Below are 17,401 nucleotides of genomic sequence, written 5' to 3' on the forward strand. Positions count from 1 at the left end.
AGAAAGAAAGAAAGAAAGAAGCCCCAGTGCTAAAGCTAGTAATATTCTGTACCTTAGCCATGGGGGGGAGTGTAAGGTGCATATACAGTCACTGTATTACATACAGACAAACCTTTCCAATGGGAAAGTTTATTCCCAGAGGGGCTGTTGGGTAATAGCAAAGTGACTGAAACTTTTGTCACAGCTTCTGCCTCTGTTTCCAACCTTTGTAACTTATATTTGTTACACAGCTCAGTATTTGAAATCATTACAAGGGGGAAAGAAAAGCCACACTAAGGATTCAGCTAAAGTCTCGCCCCAAGCTCAAAAGGACTTCAGTTTTTTAGAGAGCAGCCAGACAGGACTGTGATTGGTTGGCCTGTATGCATGTTTAATAGTGACCAGACCAAGCAGGCAGGGCAGGGCCAGATTTGTTTTCTGGGCGCCTCTAGGCCACCCCTGTTGATCGACCCGCCCCCCCAATGCGCATGCGTGAACGAGCATCCCCACGCCTGCTAGCGCGCATGCGCATACATTTAAAGCCCCATACGGAGCAGTGGGGAGAAGTTACCACTGCTCCGTATTGAAAAAAACTTTGAAAATTCCGTCGGCATGCCACCCCTACGTTTCTGCCACCCTAGGCCCGGGCCTTTGTGGCCTCTCCAAGAAGAATATTGTGAGTCGATCCCTAAGCTCAGGTCACTGACATCAGCCAAGAGCAGACTGAGCATGTGCAGTAGTTGGGCAAAAGATGGAGAGCTACTGTGGGCATCTTCAGGGGCATGGGGCTTTATTTCTATAGAGCGTTGGTGGCTTTGGGCTGGTACAAGGGCCCAAAACACATAGCTAAACATTTCTAGCCATATTCTTTTTTAGGCTTTAGTTGTCCTTTAAAGTGAATATCTACGTCATTAATTTTATCCTTGGGTGATTCCACCTTACCGAGAGTATTCCCCATGTTGCACAAAACAAAACTAACACCCTGTACACTTATTTACAAAATTAGCAGCAATATCGGCAGATAGAGAATGTAAGAAGATCTCTTAAGGAGACTCCCAGTGGAACGTATGCAAATAAATCTAAGTGGCAGGCTCGGTGCTACCAAAGCACACATACAACCTCTGTATGCAAACTACAAGGGGGTGCTGCCTAAGCACAGACACACGGCAGTGCCGTAGCAGGACAGGGTGAGACTCAAATGTAGTAGAGTTATACTCACCCATCCAGCTGACGACACCCCACTTCTGGTACCATAAAACTGTTGGGGTTCCTAACCACTCACTTAAAGTGTAGGGACCTGTGGAACTCTCCTGCCAGGACAAAGACGAGCGAGGCAACAAGAAGGAGGCAACCATGGACGCAGTTCAAACTTGTTCAATTTATTGTTACATGCTCATAGCTTTTATAACCTTCTGTGTATGCGCAAATACATAGGAGTGTATTATAACAAATAGAAAGAGACCACTGTAGTTTAAAGGATGGTCTTCAAGAGAGTGTTGTACTCACTTCTCTTTAATTCCGTTTCCAGATCTAGACAGGCCTGCCTTTCGTTGATATCTTTCAGCACTTTTGTAACGATTTGGGGTGCGTGCTTTGTTGTGTAGTAGCTGATTATGAGATCAACCACTTTCTCTCGATCTGCCTCTTCCAATTCACTCAGGGTAACTCTTTCATACCCGTCGGGCACCTCACAGTCCAGGAGACTGTTCTTGAAGGATTTAAAGCTTCTTCTCCGCAGATTCTTCAGTGTGGCCTTCAATATTTTCTTCAGTTCGCCAGCCTCAGTCATCTTTTGTTCAGTATTAGTCTCTCTTGGTTTATGTAATCTGTTGTCAAACAAACCATAATGAGTTCAATGCAAACGTTTAACCAGGCAAGATTACTGGGTGACAATGTATTATCTGGCACATAACTCATTCGTTTGATATTTTAAACAGTACTGAATCTATTCAACTTCTCTTTATTCATTTTTGAAGGATGTTTTGGTTTGTGTGTTTGCCCACACTGTTTGCAGCTATAGAATTGTGTGCCAAGTATTCTCTCAAGGAAATGTTGGTTTTGCTTTTGTTTGTATTTATTGCTATGCTAGACTGCTGACATTAGAGGGCGCCCTCTATAGACAGCCAGTTAGTATCCTCGGCACTATGGTTGAGACAGGCATGTTGAGCTGGCAGCTATTCATCTTGTTATATAAACTCTAGATAAATGATCTAATAGGTTGACTGCTTTTCTGGAACAGTCTGATAGTTTACTTCAATTATTTTGTGTGTGTGTGTATAGAAAAATGCAGATCTGTATTCCAGGGTCGGACTGGGGGTTGCAGGACCCACCATGGGGATAGAGATTGGTTTCATAATTTTTGTCCACTGGTACTCTCTGTTGTACGGAAGAGCACTGGGTAGCGATGAGCAAATTTTTTCGCCAGGCAAAGATTGGCAGCAAATTTTCCGCGAAACTTCACCGAAAATTCTCCGCTGAAAAAGTTTGTCGCGCATCAAAAACAGTTGCGGTCACGTCAAAAAAGGGTGGAGTTGTGACAAACAAGAGTGTGCCTGCACTGTGTCAAAAAAAATGGTGTAGTTGCGTCAAAATTGGAGCGGGCGACAAAAAAGATATGGACGACAAAAAAATGATGCGGGAGACAAAAAAGATGCAGATGACAAAAGAATGGTGTGGTTGTGTCAAAATGGGCGTGGGCGACAAAAAAGATGCTGATGACAAAAAAATTTCGCAACAAACACTTTTCCCAAATTTTGCTGTGGTTTCACAAATTTTTAGGCGAAGCGAAATGGGACAGATTCACTCATCGCTAGCACTGGGGCCACCAAAAAAAAAAGAAAAATTCTGGTGAATTATACCTTTTAAACTCATAATAATTATAACTTTTTAAAGAGTCAGATTTTTTTTTCTTTCTACAAAACCTGCTGTTAAAACTCATAATTCACCAGAATTTTTTTTTTTTGGTGGCCCTGGTACTTTCCGTACTGTTGCATGCTGATTCCTACTAAGCAATATACATGCTAAGTAACCACTTACCCGCAGTACTGGCCACACCCTGCTGGCGGTGCTCTGGTTAGAGGCGTTTTGCTCGGATTTTCCTTTCAAGCTCGGATCTCTCTTGATTTGCTGCATGGGAGAGAGAAATATATTCAGGTATTCTTATTGCGCTACTTGTTACTGATGAAATTAGTCAAACGCTAGCCTGAGTATCTCAGTACAGTATGATTAAGGGGATGCTAAAGGACAACTAAAGTCTAAAAAAGAATATGGCTAGAAATGTTTAGCTATGTGTATTGGGCCCTTGTACCAGCCCAAAGTCACCAAAGCTCTATAGAAATAAAGCCCCATGCCCCTGAAGATGCCCACAGTAGCTCTCCATCTTTTGCCCAACTACTGCACATGCTCAGTCTGCTCTTGGCTGATGTCAGTGAAATGAGCTTAGGGATCGACTCACAATATTCTTCTTTCCCCTGCCTGCTTGGTCTGGTCACTATTAAACATGCATACTAGCCAACCAATCACAGTCCTGTCTGGCTGCTCCCTAAAAAAACTAAAGGCCCTTTGAGCTTGGGGCGAGACTTTAGCTGAATCCTTAGTGTGTGACTTTTCTTTCCCCCTTGTAATGATTCCAAATACTGAGCTGTGTAACAAATATAAGTTACAAAGGTTGGAAACAGAGGCAGAAGCTGTGACAAAAGTTTCAGTCACTTTGCTATTACCCAACAGCCCCTCTGGGAATAAACTTTCCCATTGGAAATGTTTGTCTGTATGTAATACAGTGACTGTATATGCACCTTACACTCCCCCCCCCCCCATGGTTAAAGGAGAACTAAAGTCTAAAATAGAAAATCATTAGAAATGCTGTATTTTGTATACTGAACATAAACATAAACATTCTGAACTTACTGCACAAGCCCAGAGGTTGAGAAGCCTAATTAAAGTAATGATTTATGCTTTCAAAGTTGTCCACAGGGGGCCGCCATCTTGTTACTTTGTTATACCATCTTCTATAAGATCTGGCTCCTGCACATGCTCAGTTTGCTCTGGGCTGCTGTTGGGAGGCGGAGCTTAGGGAACGTAGTAAATTATCAAAACAACAGCACAAAGCCAGTGGCGGCATAAATATGCAAAAGAATCCTCCAATGAGAATCCCAGCTGATCTGTATAAATCTGGCTCCCTGTTCTCTGTTCCTGCAATTGGAGTTGGGAGCATTAAGCACAGTTTCCCAGCACTGAACAAGTCTGTCCCTTTATCCCCATGTCTGATTCCTGTGCCATATAATGACAGGAAAATGACATCATTATCTCTATATGTAAGATAAAATCAAAATGGCTGATATAGTGCTGGGAATCTAATTAGCATTCTCATTGGTCAATGCTCTTGTGTATATATTTTTCCTTCAACCTCCATAGAGAACTAGGTGGAACCTAAAAATGATCCCATTGGCACAGAGACACAGGTGCATCATGGGTACAGGTACATATAAACTAGCGCTGCCCTATTATACACATTGTATTACAGGATACCAATAAAAACAAGCTTTAGCTCAGTATTTAGACATAACTTGTTTCCAACAGACTCCCAAATATTCCCATATCCCCATCCCCCAAAATATCAGCTCAGAAGATAATTGTGGCTTTTTCTAAGCAAAACACATTCTGAATTCTATCCTTCTACAAATGACTCTCTCTAACACTTGCATTACACTGACCAAAGCAAAGGGTTGCTGAGCAGCCTGGGGGTTCCATACACAGCCTGTTTATAATAGTGAGAGCCCAAACTCTGAGCTCAGTGTCAGTCACTTTGCATCCTGGGAAGGAACATAGTGTTTGTGCAGAGGTTCCCCTGTACATATCATGTTGTTCTGCCTATACACCTACTGGCACAGTTTGGCCTCTCCCCGTGTGTAATGCACACAAACCCCCATGCAACTGCTTCATAAACAACTTTGAGAGAAGTTATTGGTCTGTTGTGTGGTTGCATATAAAAAAAAAAAGAAAAAAGAAAGAAAGCCCCAGTGCTAAAGCCAGTAATATTCTGTACCTTAGCCATGGGGGGGAGAGTGTAAGGTGCATATACAGTCACTGTATTACATACAGACAAACCTTTCCAATGGGAAAGTCTATTCCCAGAGGGGCTGTTGGGTAATAGCAAAGTGACTGAAACTTTTGTCACAGCTTCTGCCTCTGTTTCCAACCTTTGTAACTTATATTTGTTACACAGCTCAGTATTTGGAATCATTACAAGGTGGAAAGAACAGTCACACAATAAGGATTCAGCTAAAGTCTCTCCCCAAGCTCAAAGTGCCAGAGCAGGACTTCAGTTATTTAGGGAGCAGCCAGACAGGACTGTGATTGGTTGGCCTGTATGCATGTTTAATAGTGACCAGGCAGAGACCAGACCAAGCAGGCAGGGGAAAGAAGAATATTGTGAGTCGATCCCTAAGCTCAGGTCACTGACATCAGCCAAGAGCAGACTGAGCATGTGCAGTAGTTGGGCAAGGCAAAAGATGGAGAGCTACTGTGGGCATCTTCAGGGGCATGGGGCTTTATTTCTATAGAGCTTTGGTGGCTTTGGGCTGGTACATGGGCTCAAAACTCATAGCTAAACATTTCTAGCCATATTCTTTTTTAGGCTTTAGTTGTCCTTTAAGCTAAAGCTTGTTTTTATTGATATCCTGTAATAAAATGTGTATAATAGGGCAGCGCTAGTTTATATATACCTGTACCCATGATGCACCTGTGTCTCTGTGCCAATGGGATCATTTTTAGGTTCCACCTAGTTCTCTATGGAGGTTGAAAAAAAAAAATATATACACAAGAGCATTGACCAATGAGAATGCTGATTAGATTCCCAGCACTGTGTCAGCCATTTTGATATTATCTTACATATAGAGATAATGATGTCATTTTCCCGTCATTATATGGCACAGGAATCAGACATGGGGATAAAGGGACAGACTTGTTCAGTGCTGGGAAACTGTGCTTAATGCTCCCAACTCCAATTGCAGGAACAGAGAACAGGGAGCCAGATTTATACAGATCAGCTGGGATTCTCATTGGGGGATTCTTTTGCATATTTATGCAGACACTGGCTTTGTGCTGTGGTTTTGATAATTTACTACGTTCCCTAAGCTCCGCCTCCCAACAGCAGCCCAGAGCAAACTGAGCATGTGCAGGAGCCAGATCTTATAGAAGATGGTATAACAAAGTAACAAGATGGCAGCCCCCTGTGGACAACTTGAAAGCATAAATCATTATTTTAATTAGGCCTCTCAATCCCTGGGCTTGTGCAGTAAGTTCATAATGTTTATGTTTATGTTCAGTATACAAAATACAGCATTTCTAATGATTTTCTATTTTAGACTTTAGTTCTCCTTTAATAATGGAGGTTGTAATTTCATTGTTAACCAATAGATGGCACTGTGTGACTTGTTAACGTAGTAGTTAGTTATAATGATGAGTGAATCCATCCCGTTTCGCGAAATATGCAAAACGCAACTACCACACAAAGTTTTTGGCACGCACAACTTTATTTTGAGGAAGCATGGCATTACCATGGAAACCATTAGTTTCAATATATTGCAACAGAAAATGAAAAAATGGCAAAAAATAATAATATATATATATATATACAATAGAAGCAATATGGGTTCACAGCAGGGGTTGCTGTTGTCCTCCTCGTGGCTCCGCTCTGCCAGAAGTAACGTATCTCCCCTCGCCTGACGCGTTTCGCTGAGCTACTCTCAGAGACTGACCACTTCCTTCCTGTTTTCTCCTTTTAGAACAGTTACTATAGCAACGCACTAACGTCAATGGGCGTTTTTTTCTCACTCCAAATACAGTGACGAGTGGTCGTTTTATTTTCCATTGTTTTTCTCTCAATTGTTTTTGGCACTGATGCCGAAACATGGAATTTCTGTGCCTGCCTTATGCAATTCATAAGTGCCAATATTTGAGTTTTTGAAAATGTCATTCGAATATGGGAGATTTTGTGCAACAAAAAATTCAAATTGAATATTAGAAAATCCCCCCATATGTGTTTGATGCATATAAAGGCAGTTCTGGTGAGTAGTTGGGCTCAGTGTTATTATATTGTCTGCTCCACTATCCGGCTACATGCAGAAATCTGCATTGGGCTTGTATATGAGTCTAATGTAATACAACCCTGATGTTGCTGGACTACTCCTATAACAGCTGGCCAAGCTACTGGGTGTACAAATGGTGCTGGCTTTTAAATGAGCTCATCCAAAATGGGCGTGGTCACTGCAAAATGGGTGTGGTCGCATTGCCCAGACATTTGGGCAATATTGCTTTAAGAATACAGCCCTGATGTTGCTGGACTACAGCTCCCAGCATGCCTCACCCTTCATTATATGTTACGTTATTCTGGGATTTGTAGTCCAGGGGATATATACCATAAAGTTTTACAATGCACTAAACCATGTAAAATAATGTAAAATAAAAGTAAGTGCTTTTATTGTTCTACCTTTAGGTTCAAATTTGTCCATAACTGCTAGAAAACTGTGTGCTACTCATCCCCTTTTTGCAAGCTTCCTGTTTAGGACTCTTCAGTATGTGGGTGGGAGCCACAACATCTACTTAAAGTGCAGTGAATATGCATGGAGTGGGTGGGGCTTTGTGATGTCAGAGGCAGTCATTTCTGCTCTGCTCATGCCCCTCCCTTCCCTGCCTGCCTGCTATGATCCCTCCTCTCTCTCTGTTTTCTGCTTGTTCCCTCCCCCCAACTGATTGGTTCCCTCTGTCTCCCTCTCTGTGCTCAGATTGGTTCCCCCCATGTTCATTTGTGAATCATTCACATTTGCTTTGAAAAATACCCTTCCACTATAAACAAAGTAAAATGTTACTATTATATTTTTTTTACATTTTACAACTAAGATTATTATTATTATTATTGCTCTGGCAGCAGCACAAGCAAAACTATGCAGCCAGGCAGCAGAGAGACACAGAAGGAGGAAACAGGGAGGGGCTTTCCCTGCTACTGTTGCGTTAAGCCTGTCAATCAGTGCTTTGACCACTTCCTGTGGGAGACTGAAGGGACACGCCCACCTTTCATTCCACTCTGGCTTCTGACTTGAGAGGTTGTCTTTGCAGCTCTCATATAATGACAGTTTTAGGAGGTAAAATGCTTTCAAAACATCTTTTTTTTCTGCATCATTTCACATTTTGAGGAAGGATGAATATTATAACTGAATATGAACTTTATATAAAATGTCTCCTTCAAGCATCAGCATTGGGCATTTAATAATGGAGGTTGTAATTTCATTGTTAGCCAATAGATGGCACTGTGGGACGTGTTAACTTGCTAATATTGATGAGTGAATCTATCCTGTTTTGCTTCACCACAAAATTTGCAAAATGCAACTACTGCACAAAGTTTTTGGCACGCACAACTTTATTTTGAGGAAGCATGGCAACATCATGGAAACCATTCGTTTCAATAGATTGCAACAGACAATGAAAACTGCTGTTGTTCTCTCCCCCCCCTTGTGGCTCCACTCTGCCAGCAGTAACGTATCTCCCCTCACCTGACGCGTTTCGCTGAGCTACTCTCAGAGGCTGACCACATCCTTCCTGCGTTCTCCTTATAGAACGGTTACTATAGCAACGCACTAACGTCGCATTAACGTCAATGGGCGTTTTTTTTCTCACTCCAAATGGTGAACGGATGCTTTATTTTCCTGTTATTTTGCTCTCAATTGTTTTTGGCACTGATGTCGAAATATGGAATTTTCATCCCTGGTGGAAAACCTTTGCTCATCACTATTATAAGTGCCAAACATTCAGGTTTCTGAAAAATGTCATTCGAATATGGGAGATTTTGTGCAACACAAAATACAACCCTGATGTTGCTGGACTACAGCTCCCAGCATGCCTCACCCTTCATTATATGTTACATTATTCTGGGATTTGTAGTCCAGCAACAGCTGAGTAACGTTTGGTTGAGCCGCGCTGTGCAGCAGGGTTTAGTTTCCCTTTAACAGGAAGCCTTTTGGTTAGATTAGTTCTGCCAGAAGTTTTAGCAGGCTCTTTCTCTCCATCTCCTCCCCATAGGGGCACAGTTTCCGATCAGCCCATCATAAGCCGACATCCCAACCACATCCTGTATCAAGATGAGCTGCAAGTTAAGTTATATTACCGATCAGTTAACTAAACAAGACCTACTCTTATAACAGCTGGCCAAGCTATTGGGTGTACAAATGGTGCTGGCTCTGAAATGAGCTCCTCCAAAATGGGCGTGGCTGCTGCAAAATGGGTGCGGTCACATCATTTTTTGCCCGTTTGTGAGTGAATATAAATTCTATGAGAGTTTTTCACAAAACCCAATCTCCCCAGTTATATATATATATATATATATATATATATATATATATATATATATAAATCCTCTTTACTCTAAGGAGTTTGTATGAATATTATTCACTAGGAACTCACCTGCAAATCAGTGCAGCCCCCACAGCTGCCACTCTATTCACATAGACATAGACATGTCTCAAGTCTACAAATAATTTTATTTTCCATTCAAATAACTCAGAGCTGCTCCTAAAGAAGCTGCCAAGCTATTGGGTGTAGCAATTAGACTGGCTCTTACCTGGGCAACTTTTTTCTCAAGTGTTCCCTGGTTCTTCAAAGAAAGAGACCTAAGAAATGGCTCCCTAGCTTTTATATCTTACCCACGAATCCCCTCCCCTTCTACAGCCCCACCCCCTATCATGGGTTGCCACCCCCTTCTAGAAACTTCCATTATACAGCCATCTACTGGCCAAATATTTAGCAGCAGCAGCAGCAGCAAGCCACACCTCCAACAAAGAGCCTGCATAGCTGACACAGTTTCTGTTAAGCACATTAGACAATGGCAAAAAAAATATATCTATATATATATATATACACAATAGAAGCAATATGGGTTCACAGCAGGGATTGCTGTTGTTCTCTCCCCCCCTCGTGGCTCTGCTCCGCCAGCAGTAACGCATCTCCCCTCGCCTGACGCGTTTCGCTGAGATGATCTCAGAGGCTGACCACATCCTTCCTGTGTTCTCCTTTTAGAACGGTTACTATGGCAACGCACTAACGTCAATGGGCGTGAACGGTCGTTTTATTTTCTGTTGTTTTTCTCTCAACTTTTTTGGCACTGATGTTGAAACATGGAATTTCCATGCCTGGCAGAAAACATTCGCTCGTCACTATTATAAGTACCAGACATTTGAGTTTTTGAAAAATGTCATTGGAATATGGGAGATTTTATGCAGCAAAAAATTCAAATTGAATATTGGAAAATCCCCCCCATATGTGTTTGATGCATATAAAGGCAGTTCTGGTGAGTAGTTGGGCTCAGTGTTATTATATTGACTGCTCCACTTTCTTCATTAAATAAATCTTGCATTGGGCGTGTATATGAGTCTAATATAATACAACCCTGATGTTGCTGGACTACAGCTCCCAGCATGCCTCACCCTTCATTATATGTTACATTATTCTGGGATTTGTAGTCCAGCAACAGCTGAGTAACGTTTGGTTGAGCCGCGCTGTGCAGCAGGGTTTAGTGTCCCTTTAAGCCACTGTATTATACAGTCATCTACTGGCCAAATATTTAGCAGCAGCAGCAGCAAGCCACACCTCCAGCAAAGAGCCCGCGTAGCTGACTCAGTTTCCGTTTAGCACATTACAAGCTGACAATTCAGCCACATCCCGGCTCAATACAATCTGCAAATATTGTTTTCAAGAATATAACAACAACAACAACAAGAAAAACAACTTGAAAATCAGAATAAAAAAATAAGATACCAGCAAGATGCTGGACATTGTGCTGGGAATCAGCATTCTCATTGGTCAGTTATCTTGCATCTATAATGACGTTTTGGGTCAGTAGAATTCTCATTGGATAATTGGAGAGCCTCCCCTAGGCACAAGTTCATAATTGATATGGCCCATCAGCACAGAGAGTAAGATCTGTTAACTGCTTATAACCAACTATAACTCTCCCAAAATGCAAGAGAATTCTTCTGAGATGCAACCTTATTACGTATGCAGGAGAATCGGCCAATGAGAATGCTGATTCCCAGCACTGTGTCAGGCCCCTTGCTGGTACCTTACATATAGAGATAATTATGTCATTTTCCCGTCATTATATGGCACAGGAATCAGGCATGGGGATAAAAGGATACTGTTTGATACAGGAGATATGTTTATTGATAATATTGTTTTTGAAAAACACTACATTGATTTTACTGCGCCATAACTTTCAGCATGCATTAACATTGATAAATGTAATTTGGATGAAAATGTAGTTGCAACAATAATGTTCTCTCGCTTGTACATAACAGGAAGCCTGTGGGTAAGAGAAGTTCTGCATTTTGGCAGATGTGCTCTCTGTCTTCTTTGGTAGCAAATAAATCAAAAATAAGCCGTCCTTCTGCTAGAAAACAACAGGCTAATTATTTATTTTTTTAATTTGATCAGGAAAAATGAAATGTATGGCACATATAGGGGCAGATTTATTAGAGCTCAATACATTAACAAAAAACACATTTTATGCATTCCTATGGGATATCTACAATGCTGCTCTGCGCCATAAGGTGGGGTGCATTACTGAGTAGCCTCGGGTGAATGTGATTATGGATTCAAGCTTTGTGTTATGGCTACTTGCTGCTATACTGGGCAATGCACTAATTCCCTTCAGCCACTCTGCATTGTGTAACAGTAGCCAGCGCACTGTTGTGTAGATACCACTGGGAACTGGCTAATGAGAAGCGTAGCTTAGTAGCCTCAGATGAATGTGATCAGCTATACTCCAGATCAGCTTTCCAGAGAGTTGCTGTACCTGCATTAGCTGTATATAATTCTGTATATGCATATGGCACCAGTACTGTGTCATCGGCAGTGCAGCTCAAGCATTGGTCAATTCTTTTGCATCTATAATTAAGTTTTGGTTCAGTAAAATTCTCATTGGTCAATTCTTTTGCATCTATAATTAAGTTTTGGTTCAGTAAAATTCTCATTGGTCAATTCTTTTGCATCTATAATTAAGTTTTGGTTCAGTAAAATTCTCATTGGTCAATTCTTTTGCATCTATAATTAAGTTTTGGGTCAGTAGAATTCTCATTGGTCATTTCTTTTGTACCTATAAGTAAGTTTTGGGTCAGTAGAATTCTCATTGGTCAATTCTTTTGCATCTATAATTAAGTTTTGGGTTAGTAGAATTCTCATTGGTCAATTCTTTTGCATCTATAATTAAGTTTTGGGTCAGTAAAATTCTCTCAGTAAAATTCTCATTGGTCACTTCTCTTGCATCTATAATTAAGTTTTGGGTCAGTAGAATTCTCATTGGGGAATTGGTTTCCATGTGTAATTACGTTTTTCATCAACTTCTATAGAGAACTAGGGGGCGCAGTGGGGCAGCTTTACGGTTGGGTTTAGTGTCCCTTTAAGAATACAACCCTGATGTTGCTGGACTACAGCTCCCAGCATGCCTCACCCTTCATTATATGTTACATTATTCTGGGATTTGTAGTCCAGCAACAGCTGAGTAAAGTTTGGTTTAGTTTCCCTTTAAAGAAGTGACCAATGAGAATGCTGATTCCCAGCACTGTGTCAGGCCCCTTGTTGGTACCTTACATATAGAGATAATTATGTCATTTTTCCCATCATTAATAATCATAATTATATGTGGAATCAGACATGGGGATAAAAGACATTGTTGTTCAGTACAGAGGATAAGTTTTATTGTGCAATATTGCTTTAAGAATACAGCCCTGATGTTGCTGAACTACAGCTCCCAGCCTTAATCTTGATAACACATTGGGATTTTTAATCCAGCAACAATAATATTAATAAAGTGGGGTAAATGGGTTGACCAGATACTTCTTTCACTCACTTGCACATAAGGGGGAGCCTGCGGGTCAGCTCTGCATTTAGCAGATGTGCTCTCTCCCTATTAACCCCTAAACTGGTCTCTTCTCCCTCTATTTTCTGTAGCAAAGAAATCAGAATTAAATAAACGTATTTTCTCTTTCATGTAACACATAATGATTGGGCAGAATAAGCTTTTGCTAGAGAATAACAGGCCGGGCACGTAACCATGAGAAGCTGCCCCCTAGCTGTCATTACTAACATTCTGCCTGTTTGTGAGTGAGTGTAAATTATGGAAGGGATTTCCCGATTAACACAATCCCAGCTGGATACGACTGTTTTGCCAGACTTATATAGAAAATGGCGCTTCTCAGCAGGGTCTGCTATTGCAGCACATAATAAATCCTCTTCACTCTCGGGAGTTTGTATGAATATTATTCACTAGGAACTCGCCTGCAACTCAGAGCACCCCTCACAGCTGGCGGTTAAAGCCAACACCTCTCCCACATACGGTTTGAATACAATCCACTAATATTCCTCACCCCTTGAAGCTGAAGCTGTTTCAGAAGCTTCTGTACTAAAATGATTCCCTGTAGCCTATGGCCATCTAGTGGCCAAATATAGGAACTGAATAAACCATAAAACAATCCATACAATTTACCCAGTTATTCCCTAGCAACATGCAAAACCTGCAACTCAGAGCAGCCCTCACAGCTGGCAGTTAGAGGTCAGCTGAAGCCCCTCCCACATATGGTTTGAATACAATCCACTAATATTCCTCACCCCTTGAAGCTGAAGCTGTTTCAGAAGCTTCTGTACTAAAATGATTCCCTGTAGCCTATGGCCATCTAGTGGCCAAATATAGGAACTGAATAAACCATAAAACAATCCATACAATTTACCCAGTTATTCCCTAGCAACATGCAAAACCTGCAACTCAGAGCAGCCCTCACAGCTGGCAGTTACAGGTCAGCTGAAGCCCCTCCCACATACGGTTTGAATACAATCCACTAATATTCCTCACCCCTTGAAGCTGAAGCTGTTTCAGAAGCGTCTGTACTAAAATGATTCCCTGTAGCCTATGGCCATCTAGTGGTGAAATATAGGAACTGAATAAACCATAAAACAATATGTACAATTTACCACTGAACAAGTCTGTCCCTTTACCCCATGTCTGATTCCTGTGCCATATAATGACGGGAAAATGACATCATTATCTCTATATGTAAGGTACCAGCAAGGGGCCTGACACAGTGCTGGGAATCAGCATTCTCATTGGTCACTTCTCTTGCATCTATAATTAAATTTTGGGTCAGTAGAATTCTCATTGGGGAATTGGTTTCCATGTGTAATTACGTTTTTCATCAACTTCTATAGAGAACTAGGGGGCGCAGTGGGACAGCTTTACGGTTGGGTTTATGTCCCTTTAGGCGTAGAGAGTGAATTAGCCATAAAACAGTATGTACTATTTACCCAATTTTCATGAGAATTCCCAAAAATACTCAGGCTCAAAAATAATTGTAACAATGTGATTTTTTTGAGATCACAATTTTTTTCAGATTGCAGTTATTTTTGTAAACACGTTAGTGAAATCGGAGTCAAGATTACTGAAGATTCTTCAATATTTAGAAAAAAAACAATTACAATTTTTTTAAATTGTCCATAGGGGGTTGTAAATTGCCAATGAATTATTTACTACATATTCAGAATTGTTTAGTCACTTGTAAAACCTAGACAATTTCTGAAATATCCCAAAACACTTTTTAATCATTATCATATCAAGTATATGGGGCAGAAATAAAGCAACTTCAAACGAATCATAATACAAATTGGTGATAATTTATTACAATGTATTTTATTAATTATAATAAGAAGAACAAAACAAAAAGGGAGGCACAGATAGAGAACATACAATCGGGCTCCTTCAGGTTTTGGGCTTGAGTCTGCTCAGTTCTTTCCTCTCTCCCCCTCCCTTCTCCTGCTCCCCCCTCCCATAAGAGTGCATAAGAACTCATTCCCCCCACCCTTAGGAATGTGTGATCTGAGCTTCCAATGGCTACAACTGCAGCAGGAAGCTACTGAGACCAAGCTAAAATGGCAGCTTCTAGGGCTGTTATTCAGGTAGGGTAAAGCTTTCTGCAGAGTAAGTATATTGTTCTAGGTGGCACTAATGTAGCAAATCTATTGGCAGTAAAATGCCAAAATGACCTTCCTTCCCCTTTAAAGGAGAACTAAAGTCTAAAATAGAAAATCATTAGAAATGCTGTATTTTGTATACTGAACATAAACATAAACATTCTGAACTTACTGCACAAGCCCAGAGGTTGAGAAGCCTAATTAAAATAATGATTTATGCTTTTAAAGTTGTCCACAGGGGGCTGCCATCTTGTTACTTTGTTATACCATCTTCTGTAAGATCTGGCTCCTGCACATGCTCAGTTTGCTCTGGGCTGCTGTTGGGAGGCGGAGCTTAGGGAACGTAGTAACTTATCAAAACAACAGCACAAAGCCAGTGGCTGCATAAATATGGAAAAGAATCCTCCAATGAGAATCCCAGCTGATCTGTATAAATCTGGCTCCCTGTTCTCTGTTCCTGCAATTGGAGTTGGGAGCATTAAGCACAGTTTCCCAGCACTGAACAAGTCTGTCCCTTTATCCCCATGTCTGATTCCTGTGCCATATAATGACGGGAAAATGACATCATTATCTCTATATGTAAGATAATATCACAATGGCTGATATAGTGCTGGGAATCTAATCAGCATTCTCATTGGTCAATGCTCTTGTGTATATATTTTTTTTTCAACCTCCATAGAGAACTAGGTGGAACCTAAAAATGATCCCATTGGCACAGAGACACAGGTGCATCATGGGTACAGGTACATATAAACTAGCGCTGCCCTATTATACACATTTTATTACAGGATATCAATAAAAACAAGCTTTAGCTCAGTATTTAGACATAACTTGTTTCCAACAGACTCCCAAATATTCCCATATCCCCATCCCCCGAAATATCAACTCAGAAGATAATTGTGGCTTTTTCTAAGCAAAACACATTCTGAATTCTATCCTTCTACAAATGACTCTCTCTAACACTTGCATTACACTGACCAAAGCAAAGGGTTGCTGAGCAGCCTGGGGGTTCCATACACAGCCTGTTTATAATAGTGAGAGCCCAAACTCTGAGCTCAGTGTCAGTCACTTTGCATCCTGGGAAGGAACATAGTGTTTGTGCAGAGGTTCCCCTGTACATATCATGTTGTTCTGCCTATACACCTACTGGCACAGTTTGGCCTCTCCCCGTGTGTAATGCACACAAACCCCCATGCAACTGCTTCATAAACACTTTGAGAGAAGTTATTTGTATGTTGTGTGGGAAAGAAAGAAAAGAAAGAAAAGAAAGAAAGAAAGAAAGAAAGAAAGAAAGAAAGAAAGAAAGAAAGAAAGAAAGAAGCCCCAGTGCTAAAGCTAGTAATATTCTGTACCTTAGCCATGGGGGAGAGTGTAAGGTGCATATACAGTCACTGTATTACATACAGACAAACCTTTCCAATGGGAAAGTTTATTCCCAGAGGGGCTGTTGGGTAATAGCAAAGTGACTGAAACTTTTGTCACAGCTTCTGCCTCTGTTTCCAACCTTTGTAACTTATATTTGTTACACAGCTCAGTATTTGGAATCATTACAAGGTGGAAAGAAAAGCCACACTAAGGATTCAGCTAAAGTCTCGCCCCAAGCTCAAAAGGACTTCAGTTTTTTAGAGAGCAGCCAGACAGGACTGTGATTGGTTGGCCTGTATGCATGTTTAATAGTGACCAGACCAAGCAGGCAGGGCAGGGCCAGATTTGTTTTCTGGGCGCCTCTAGGCCACCCCTGTTGATCGACCCGCCCCCCCAATGCGCATGCGTGAACGAGCATCCCCACGCCTGCTAGCGCGCATGCGCATACATTTAAAGCCCCATACGGAGCAGTGGGGAGAAGTTACCACTGCTCCGTATTGAAAAAAACTTTGAAAATTCCGTCGGCATGCCACCCCTACGTTTCTGCCACCCTAGGCCCGGGCCTTTGTGGCCTCTCCAAGAAGAATATTGTGAGTCGATCCCTAAGCTCAGGTCACTGACATCAGCCAAGAGCAGACTGAGCATGTGCAGTAGTTGGGCAAAAGATGGAGAGCTACTGTGGGCATCTTCAGGGGCATGGGGCTTTATTTCTATAGAGCGTTGGTGGCTTTGGGCTGGTACAAGGGCCCAAAACACATAGCTAAACATTTCTAGCCATATTCTTTTTTAGGCTTTAGTTGTCCTTTAAAGTGAATATCTACGTCATTAATTTTATCCTTGGGTGATTCCACCTTACCGAGAGTATTCCCCATGTTGCACAAAACAAAACTAACACCCTGTACACTTATTTACAAAATTAGCAGCAATATCGGCAGATAGAGAATGTAAGAAGATCTCTTAAGGAGACTCCCAGTGGAACGTATGCAAATAAATCTAAGTGGCAGGCTCGGTGCTACCAAAGCACACATACAACCTCTGTATGCAAACTACA

At 41.4% G+C, this 17,401-nt stretch overlaps 1 long non-coding RNA gene across 1 annotated transcript; it reads right to left on the reverse strand.

The window, feature by feature from the left end:
• Nucleotides 1–1,318: 1,318 nt before the first annotated feature.
• LOC105948445 lies at nt 1,319–9,626 on the reverse strand. Its single transcript, XR_001171859.3, has 3 exons — nt 9,593–9,626; nt 3,016–3,105; nt 1,319–1,805 (listed from the first exon to the last, which is right to left on the reverse strand). It is a non-coding gene; the product is annotated as an uncharacterized LOC105948445 (long non-coding RNA).
• Between the last annotated feature and the right edge of the window lie 7,775 nt (nt 9,627–17,401).

The sequence above is a fragment of the Xenopus tropicalis genome, chromosome 9 (assembly GCF_000004195.4).
Source record: "Xenopus tropicalis strain Nigerian chromosome 9, UCB_Xtro_10.0, whole genome shotgun sequence".
Classification (NCBI taxonomy): domain Eukaryota; kingdom Metazoa; phylum Chordata; class Amphibia; order Anura; family Pipidae; genus Xenopus; species Xenopus tropicalis.